This window comes from Phragmites australis, chromosome 17 (genome assembly GCF_958298935.1).
Source record: "Phragmites australis chromosome 17, lpPhrAust1.1, whole genome shotgun sequence".
In the NCBI taxonomy this organism is placed as follows: domain Eukaryota; kingdom Viridiplantae; phylum Streptophyta; class Magnoliopsida; order Poales; family Poaceae; genus Phragmites; species Phragmites australis.
In genome coordinates, this window is record NC_084937.1 from 15,526,874 (window position 1) to 15,536,578 (window position 9,705).

The window sequence follows — 9,705 nt, forward strand, 5'->3', positions numbered from 1 at the left end:
CCATGGGTTCGGACTCGATCCACTTAGTGAACATATCGATAGCCATAAATAGGAACTTATAACCACCTTGGGCCCTTGGGAATGGTCCCGGGATATCCAAACCCTAGACGGAGAAAGGCCAAGAAAGCGAAATTGTTTGCAGAGTTTGGGCAGGCCAAGTGGTCTGCCTTCTAAAAAATTGGCAGCTTTCGCACTTTTTGACCAGCTCAGAAGCATCCTAGAGGGAAGTCTGCCAATACAATCCTTAGGGGAAGGCTTTTCTGACCAATATGCGGTAAGACACATGATTACCACACATGCCCCCATGGATACCAAACAATATTTTCTTGCCGTCTTGCTGAGTGATGAACTTCATCAAGATTATGTTACTCCCCTTTCAATAGAGCTTGTCGTCTACCAAAGTGTAGAGCTTGGACTTACGAGCAATTTTCTCTGTAGATGCATCATCGTTAGGGATGTCTCGACCTTCGAGATAGGCTTGGTACAGAGTCATCCAAGTCAGTTCGTGTTCAAGTAGTGCAGCTACTGTGTCTGCAAGTTCTACCTCGCTGACTTGACCAGACTGCCAGTCGAGTTGGGTAGCATCCATTCGATGAACTGTCAGGACAAATAGTTTATGGAGTTTCTCAATAAAAACTCCCATGGGCACTAGTGCTCAAGAAGAAGCAAGTCTAGCAAGCTCATCTGCACCAGAGTTATCACTCCTTCTGATGTGCGTTACTTCTAGCCCTTCAAACTTTTCCTCAAGCTTTCGTATCTCGTTCAAAAAAGCCGTCATGTTATCGTCCAAGCACTGGTACTCCTTTTGCACCTGAGTTCATCACCCGTTGGAGATTTAAGTACAATGCCAGCTCCCAAGCCTTCAAGCATGAGCGGTCCATCAAAGAAGAGCGCCCAGTGGTCCTCAATCACACATGGCTTTGTTTCTTCAACGCTTGTCCATTCGGCGATGAATTCTGCTAGTACTCCTGACTTAATGCTTGTTCGCGGTGCATAGTGTACGTCGAACTCATTGAGCTCGACCAACCATTGCGTGATTCGTCCAGTAGTCTTCCTGTTATGTATAACATCCCTCAGCGGATACGTTGTCACAACAATGATCTTGTGCACTTGGAAATAGCGTCATAGCTTCCAGAAAGACATCAAGACTGCATATAGCAACTTCTGCACTTGCGGGCACCATAGCTCAGCATCGTGTAGAACTTCGCTCACGTAGTAAACAGGTTTCTGGACCTTGGCCTTTTTCCCAAGACATTCCCGCTCAACCACCAAAACCATGCTTAAAACTTGTGGGGTTAATGCAATGTACAAAATAGCTCCTCTTTTTCATTAGGCAGTGTTATAATTAACAAAGGCGACAAATATCTTTTTAGATCCTAGAAGGCGTTCTCCGTTTCTTATGTCCACTCGAACTGGTCATATTTTTTTTAGCAACTTGAAGAACGGAATCCCTCGTCCGCCCATCCTGGAGATGAATCGACTAAGGTCTGCTATGAATCCTCCCAATTTTTGAAGTTCTTTCAGTGTTTGAGGTGATCGCATTTGGTCGAACGCCTCGATTTTACATGGATTGGCCTCAACGCCCTAACCTGAATCCAGGAAGCCAAGAAGCTTGCCAGACGGAATGCCGAATGAATACTTCTTGGGATTAAGCGTCATATGATACTTCCTGAGGTTGTCAAATGTCTCCTTGAGATCGTTAATAAATGTGCCTTTGGTTCTAGACTTGACTACAATATCATCGACATAAGCTTCAACATTGCACCTGATCTGGGGTTGTAAGCAAATTTGAATACACCGTTGGTAAGTAGCACAAGCATTATTCAAACTGAAAGACATCTTTACATAACAAAATACATTGAAGGGAGTAACAAAAGCAGTTTTCTCCTCGTCCTCTACCCCGTGCTAATTTGATGATACCTTGAATAGACATCTAGGAAGCATAGCAATGCACAACCCGCCGTAGAGTTTTCAATCTGGTTGATGCGAGGAAGAGGAAAAGGGTCCTTGGGACAGGCTTTATTGAGGTCAGTAAAGTCAACACACATTCTTCACCGATCATTAGGTTTCTTCATGAGGATGGGATTTGCGAGCCACGTAGGATGACGAACCTCTCGAATGAAGCCCGCCTTTAGGAGATTGCTGACCTCCTCTTGGATAGCTTTCTTCCTATCCTCTACAAACCTTCATTATTTTTGCACCATTGGTTGGCGTCGGGTTTCATAGCTAGTCAATGCTCAATCACCTCCCTAGGGACCCCAGGCATATCATACAATTGTCATGCAAACACATCTTGGTTCACTTGAAGGAAAGTTATGAGCTCAAGTTCATATTTGGGATTAAGGTCAACCCCCATCTTGATCGTCTTAGCTGATTCAGATGGGTCGAGGAGTATTGTCTTGACACCACCATCAATATTCTTGTCCTTTGCATCGTCGTTGTAATCTCCTTTGGTGACCTCGTTGGACTTAGAAGTGTGAGCAAAACTTACGAGCTTGGAGTCCTTAACCTCAACAATGTCTTGATGCTTATGGCGCTTAGACTCTGCGCCTTTTGAAGTAGTTGCTGTCCGACAAAAGTGCTCAACCATATCCAAACTCTACTTATCACATTTGACCGCTGCACGCTAATCCCCTTTAACAGTTATGACCCCTTTAGGGCCTGAGGTCTTGAGTGCTTGATACACATAGTGCACCACGGCCATGTACACATAGGGCAACCTAGAATCACATTGTAAGATGTCTCAAAGTCCGCCATATCAAAGGTTAATCTTTGTACGAAGTTGTCAGACTCTCCGAACGTGACTGGCAGCTTGATTTGGCCAAGGGGTATATTGGATGAATTCGAGGTAATACCACGAAAAGACTCAACTCCTACCTTGAGCTATGATCTTGAAGTTCCCATCTTGTCCAACGTCTTGGCAAAGATGAGACTAAGCGAACTACCCTCATCAACCAATGTTCAATGTATCTTGATGTTAAGGATAGTAGACTAGACCATGATTGGGTACCGACCAGGGTGTGTAACCGCAGCTGGGTGGTCAACTTAGTTAAAGGTGATCAGAACCTCTGACCATTTGAGGTATCGACTTGTGATGCCCGTTGTTCTCCCCCCCCCCCCTGATTTCTCTCTTTTGTGTGGGCCCTGACATCATCCCAACCTCCCGTCCCGCTCCTGCTCGCCCACTCCGCTCGAAATCGCCGCATGACTCGGCCCCCATCTCCTCAACCTCCGCTCCCTTCATAAAACCCGTCACAACCCCTGGCCAGGCTTCTTTGCACCATACCGCGTCCAAAGCCCCGATTCCCGTCATGGTTCCCTCACCTAAGAGCTCCCGAGCCACCGCCAAACTCCACCAAGCCTCCCTCACCATCATCGTGCAGCTCGAGCCTTCCCTGGCACCATTCGAGTGCGCAACATCATTCTTCATCTGCATATCGATGTCCTCGACCAGACGTCATCGAGCTTCATCCACCGCACGGAGCTCTAGCAGCCGCCGAAGCCTCGCCGTTGAAGCTTGACGTTGTTAGGAAACCCTGAGCTGCCCTGACTCCGTCGAAGCCATCAAATGGACTCACCGTCAACCGTACACTGTCCTTCGCCACTCGTTGTTTAGCTTGGGTCCCGCGACAAGGTTTCCTCTCTTCTCTAACCATGCACTGTCGTTCGAGCTCACCGCCAACACCACTCGCCGTCGGCTATGAGGTAGACTCAGCTCCCGTCGTACGATTCCGTGTGTAGGGTCGAGAATAGATCAAAGGCATACCTCTTTGCTAGCCAATCAGATTGTGCCACGTGTTCTCTTTAACCTAGTCAGCTTATGAAAGCCACATCATTGTGCCATGTGGACGTTTTTGTCCTACGTAGCAAGCCATGTTACCCTCTCGAGTCACGTCAACGTGCTGACATCATAATTAGGTTTTTAAATAAAAATAATATGTTAATTCTTTTAAATAATTAATTTTTCATTTAGCCCCCTAAACTTTTCTATTTTCACAAAAAGACCATGTCAACACTATTTATTTTACACTTAGCCCCTTCAAGTTTTATTTATTAGTATATAGGTCCCTAAAATTTTACAAATAAGCCCCTATATCTTTCTATTCTTACCAAATAGCCCTACCATTTTTACAAAAAGACCCCTGCAACTTCAAACCTTTATAACTTTTTCATTATAGCTTCATTTTAGACGATTCTTGTGTCTCGCGATCATAGTAATGAGTACTTTCCGTTAGTAAACTTTTTATAGTGCTTTGCTGCTATTTGGTATGCTGTTCTTAGTGTTTCCTTTTTGTTGTTTGTCGGTAGTCCCCGTGATTAGTCGATAATGTTCCGAAACAGTTCGAGGAACTTCAAGATCAAGATTTCCAAGATCACTGAGCAGCATCCAGGCAAGTGTCCTTGATCACATTGACCCTATTATAGGAAATTGTGTCTTTTACTTTTAATTGCATGCTTGTCAAAATGAATCCCATTGTTAGGATCTAGTAGATACTTCCATGATTGTCCTTGTCGCATGTGTTGTAATTTGGGTGTCGAGGGTAGAAATGCTTATTCGTGTTGTCGAGTTGGGTGGTTTAAATGTTAATCTGATTAATGATCTATGCAACATGACTGGTTTGGATAATCTTTTGTAGCAACATGGAACATAAAGATTCTGATCAGGAGGTGATATGATGATGGTGCGGGTATGCACTGTGGGTTGGTGGTGGTACCTGCTTGGGATCCTAAGGACAGGTTCTTGAAGCATGTAACTCGACTAAATAGTGCAACCATGAGGTCTATATGGGTATGGCCTAGCCAATTAATTAGTCACCCCTCTGATTCTATAGACACCAATGGACGGTTGAGTAGCACAAGAGAGGGCCTCTGGAGTGATGGAATCACTGTTAACAGTGAAACCTTAGTGGGTTTTTACGGGTCGACGGGAGCTTTGTAAAGGCCTTGTAGTGATCTCCTGACAGCACACCATAGGAAGTATGCAAATGCTTGATCAGAGATTTTCACCTGGTAATACGGGTGATGAAATCACGACTCATGGGTAAAGTGTGCAAACTCTGCAGAGTATAAAACTAATCAATCAGTCGTGCTCACAGTCAAGAGCGGCTTGGACTTCTTCTTGATTAGTGGGGGATCTTAGATGGTTGGTTCTGATAGTCGGGTGGTGGTAACCCGATGAGTTGGTAGCTGGATATAGAATATCTAGTGAGTTTGGTAGTCGGATGAAATCCGATGAGCTATTCTTGTGAAGTTAGTGTTGTCAAACATAGTAAATATGGTTGCTATGTCTTTTTGAGTCCTAGGTTAGGATGATATAGATGCAGTAAACCTGAGTCAAGCGTTTATTGTCTCAAGCCCTCATGTTATTCTTTCCCACACTTGTGGAGTACGATATGCATTCACACTTACTATTTCCAACAATAAATGCTGCTCAGTTGGAGAAGACTATGTGGAGATCCAGGAAGCTGAAGACTACAATGAAGGCAGAGCGTCCTAGGTCGCATTGCCCCCAGTCGATTGTCTATTGTGTGCCCTGAAGTTTCATTGGAGTGTTCTCGTGTTCTTCCGCTGCTGTTCAAAACTCTGGTATTTATTTTAATAAAGTTGTTTTGTTTGGTATGTATGATGAAACTGATCATGGCATACATGTGGAATGCATTGGTTATTCTTTTGAAAAACCTAGCGTGACACGAGTTGGCCCTGTTAGAGCCAAGTTGACATCTCTCTCGGCTGCATTGTATTTTCTCTTGGACTCGTAAGCGGCAGATCCTCTGAAGATGTGTGCCAAGCTTTGATTGGGCCTACGAAATTCAGGTTCATCGTCTTTAGCATTCAGCTTTCCCTGTTTGTTGTGGTACTCAGTAACAATGGTCTTGAGCTTATCATCGACCTTCTTTTTAATGTTGTGGCATTTGTCGAAGTCGTTTGGTTGGTCCGATGGATGGGACACCACTTTCCACCACCTCGGCTCAAGCCTTTGTTATCGTCGGTGTTGCGTGACTTGCTCCTATCAACCGCAGCTATAGTCATGTTAGGACCTTTGCGCTTGTCACCAAGTTTATTCTTCTTCCCCCCGTTCTTTGAGGACGCGGGATTGTCCTTACCAAGCTGAGGGTTTTTGGCATGTGCCTAAGCTTCAGCATGCTTTGCAGACGTGTCAGCATAATCGAAGAGCTCTTTGACCATTTGGACCTTTGTAGTAGCTAATCTGTGGACTAGATCTATGTCCTTGACTCCTCGCTTAAAGGGGATGATGATTGACTCATCAGAGATGTTCGGGATCGTGTTGTGCCTATCACTGAACCTCTGGATGAAGTCTCAAAGAGATTCATATTTGTCTTGGTTGATGAAGATCGTTCTCCATTCCTGGGTGCTCGAACGTGCCCTGGAAGTTGGCAATGAACGGAGCCTTCAGCTTGGCCTACGATCGGATGGAGTTGGGAGGCGTTTAAAAGCCAGGACCATGCTGGCCTATCCAACACAGTCAGCAGATAGTTAGCCATCACCTTGTTGTCACCGCCCTCAACTTGAATAACAGTGGTATAGATCTGCAACCACTCATTGGGATTGCGCTTTTCATTGTATTTTTTGATCAGACCCACTTTGAACTTCTCAGGTGCGAGGGCTTTGCAACCCCCATCAAACTCTTTAGGAGACGAGGATGAGGACTATCATGCATATTCCTTCGAACAAGGGAGTCACGTTGACCATCCCGTCCTGGAGATCTACGCTTATTATAGCGTCGGTCATCCTCATGGTGTTCCTCGCGACAGTTGTCTATCACTCTCCTTAGATCATGCTGATCATGAGGGATGTGGTTTCTTAGATCTTCCTGGTTCATATGTCTATGAATAGAGTAATTACAGCCTGGCATGTAGGACTGCGCTTGACCCTGACCACCTGAGGTTCCCATCTGCGATTATTCGACTCCGGGATGTCCACATCCATGGCTCCTCGAACTAGAGGGCCTAGAACTATTAGGGTTGTTTACTCGACCAGTGTGGATCTGAGCTGCATTGAGTAAAGTCTTCACTTGATTGAGCATCGTGGTTAAAGGATTCGTCGGATCTAACTCGAGGAAGAATCTTAGAATCAGGTGAACAGCCTAGACGTTAGCCTTTGGAGTAATGAAGACACCACTGCCGAGGCTTGGCTGTGGCTGAGTCAATGAAGCCTCATGTAAGCTGTCCTGAGAGCATTCGTTCCTCGATCTCGAGACCAGTGCTGATGGAGGGGTGCCCTCCGAAAGTCATCGTTGAAGACCAAAGGGCACCTGACCTCCTACGGTTTGTTGATGATCAGTAGTATCAGGAGCTAACTGAGCACCAGCCATAAATGTTCATGGTGGTATATCTCTAGCGATGCCGATACAGTGGGAGACGACTGTGTTGCTTGGTTCATGGGAATCCTGGTGCCATTGTTCTTTGCAGTGTTTTGATCTACCACCATAGGGTCATCGGGTGGGGTTCCGTCTCCTCAAGACATGAACACGAATCTGTTTGTTCGGCTGCTCTGGCTATTGACCGAATTGTCATTATCACTCTCCTAATATTCGTCCTCATTGTCGGTGTCTATGCACTAGAGATCATTAGGTTCCTTGGATCCCAGTCGAGATGTCCCACCTCACGGTATGCGTCCAATGGGCTAGACTCGAGAATACCAGTGTGGATCGGTCCACCTTGATTGTTCTAGCGGAAAACCATAGCTCTGAAGAGGATGTCAGATCCGGCAGGAGGCGATAAGTAGATGGCTTATGCTGACTCGAAGTGGTCGTAGAAACTATTGTCCGAGAAACCAGCTCGGATGTGAACTCAAGATATGATCAATCCTGAAAAGCAGAAGAAGGTCCCTATCTGGCGTGCCAACTGTCGAAGATTAGTTTATGATAATATGTCCGTAATTGACTAGGGTACCTTCAAGATCGAGGATTGAACACGAAGCGAAACACACGATGTAGACAGGTTCGGACCTCCAGTTAGAGTAATATCCTACATCTTGTATGGATGATGATGTATATGTATTCGAGTATAAGCAATGTGGCTAGATCTATTCGGAGGAGCAGATCAGATTTAAACTAATCTAAACCTGAAGTCGTCGAGTATTTTCTATGGTTTTAGTGCTTGCGTCGAGTTAGATATGCATGAGTTTTCTCTTCTTCTTTCTTCTTGAGGGTTTGGGTCCCCGCTTTTATATAGGGCTGATATACCACGTCCTATCCAGCCGTAGTTGATAGGGAATTCTACATCTTGTCCACTGAGGCAAAGCAGATAAATCTGAGTTGGAAACTATTTGTTCTCGAGTTGGGCAACCAATCAAGACATTACTAGTATACGTCTTCATTTCTGAGTGTACCAGTTAACGTAGATTCGGTTCCATAGTATCCGGAGTTATTATACATGTGCATGATATACCCTATCCATTATAATACTCTTTATATGTATGTACCTTATATTTAGATATTCCACGTAACTGTCTTTTACTATGGATTCTAGCATTATATATTACACTGCTAACTGGAATATCTAATTCCATGTTGGATGGAAAAACTTGACATGGGTAGGTATAGCATATATACTGCGTTCGTAAGTACCAGACTATCAGCAGGTGGAAACTGCTGATTCTGACTGCTACTGCCAGATTTATTTAATATCAACATTGATCAGCCCAGGGTTTTGTGTGTCATGAGGACCGTTCCCTAACTTCTGTTTGCAAGAAACCAAATACTCACTCCGTATTTAAAGACAAATTTTGTTTCAAAATAGTCATTAAAAATAAATTTTAACCGTTAATTTCTCTTATAGTATATTATCAATTGATATAAAATCAATATCATATTAAAAGTATTTTGAAACACAAATCTATTGACACTTTGTATACTAACCATATATATATTTTGATTAATTGTTGACCAAAACATATGAAGTTTGACTATTTTGAAATAAAATACATCTTATATTTTTTAACGGAGGGAGTATGATATTGTCCTTTGTGGGCTCGTCAACCTATGAACATCTGAATTTGTTGCAGTGAACTAATAAATGAAGAGAAAAATTGAGGTGTAACTCATAGAGACAAAAAAAAAATGCAAGACTGCGGCTGCCTCATGATTCTACTATCTTTTTTTTTCATACCTGCAGCCAGTGCTTTTCTGTGTGAAACAGAGTGTTTAGCTTAGCAGCTTAAGGTCTACACTAAAAACACAAGAATGTAGCAATCCTATAAAAGAGTGGTGCAGCGAGTAACCGACCAAAGCATATTTTGAAACACGCGGGAAAGTGATGTGCCTGGAACTATATAGCAAAGTTTTCTTTGTTCCCGGTATGAACAAGACATGAAAACTAACGTCACTGCTGCATAGTCTTTAACCGAGTATATAGCAAAGTTCTTTAGATGCGATTTAAAGGGCTGAAACAACATTATTACCACGTCACACAAGAGATGTACACGTCTTTGTGGAATCCTATAACATAATTTTAGGACCTAGGGAAAACTACCACTTTGAGACCTGTTGACTCGAGCTCAAGTCGACTCTAAATATTTACTAAGTAGCACGTTTATATTTATAAGAATGCAGAAACGTCACAAGAAAGAATCCATGAAACCGCATATTTTCTCCACGTATCATGAAAAGCACCACCAGGGGAAAAAGCAGCAACAAAATCCAATTGAACCATTTGGGGCTCCGGATCCCATGATGCACTAGCA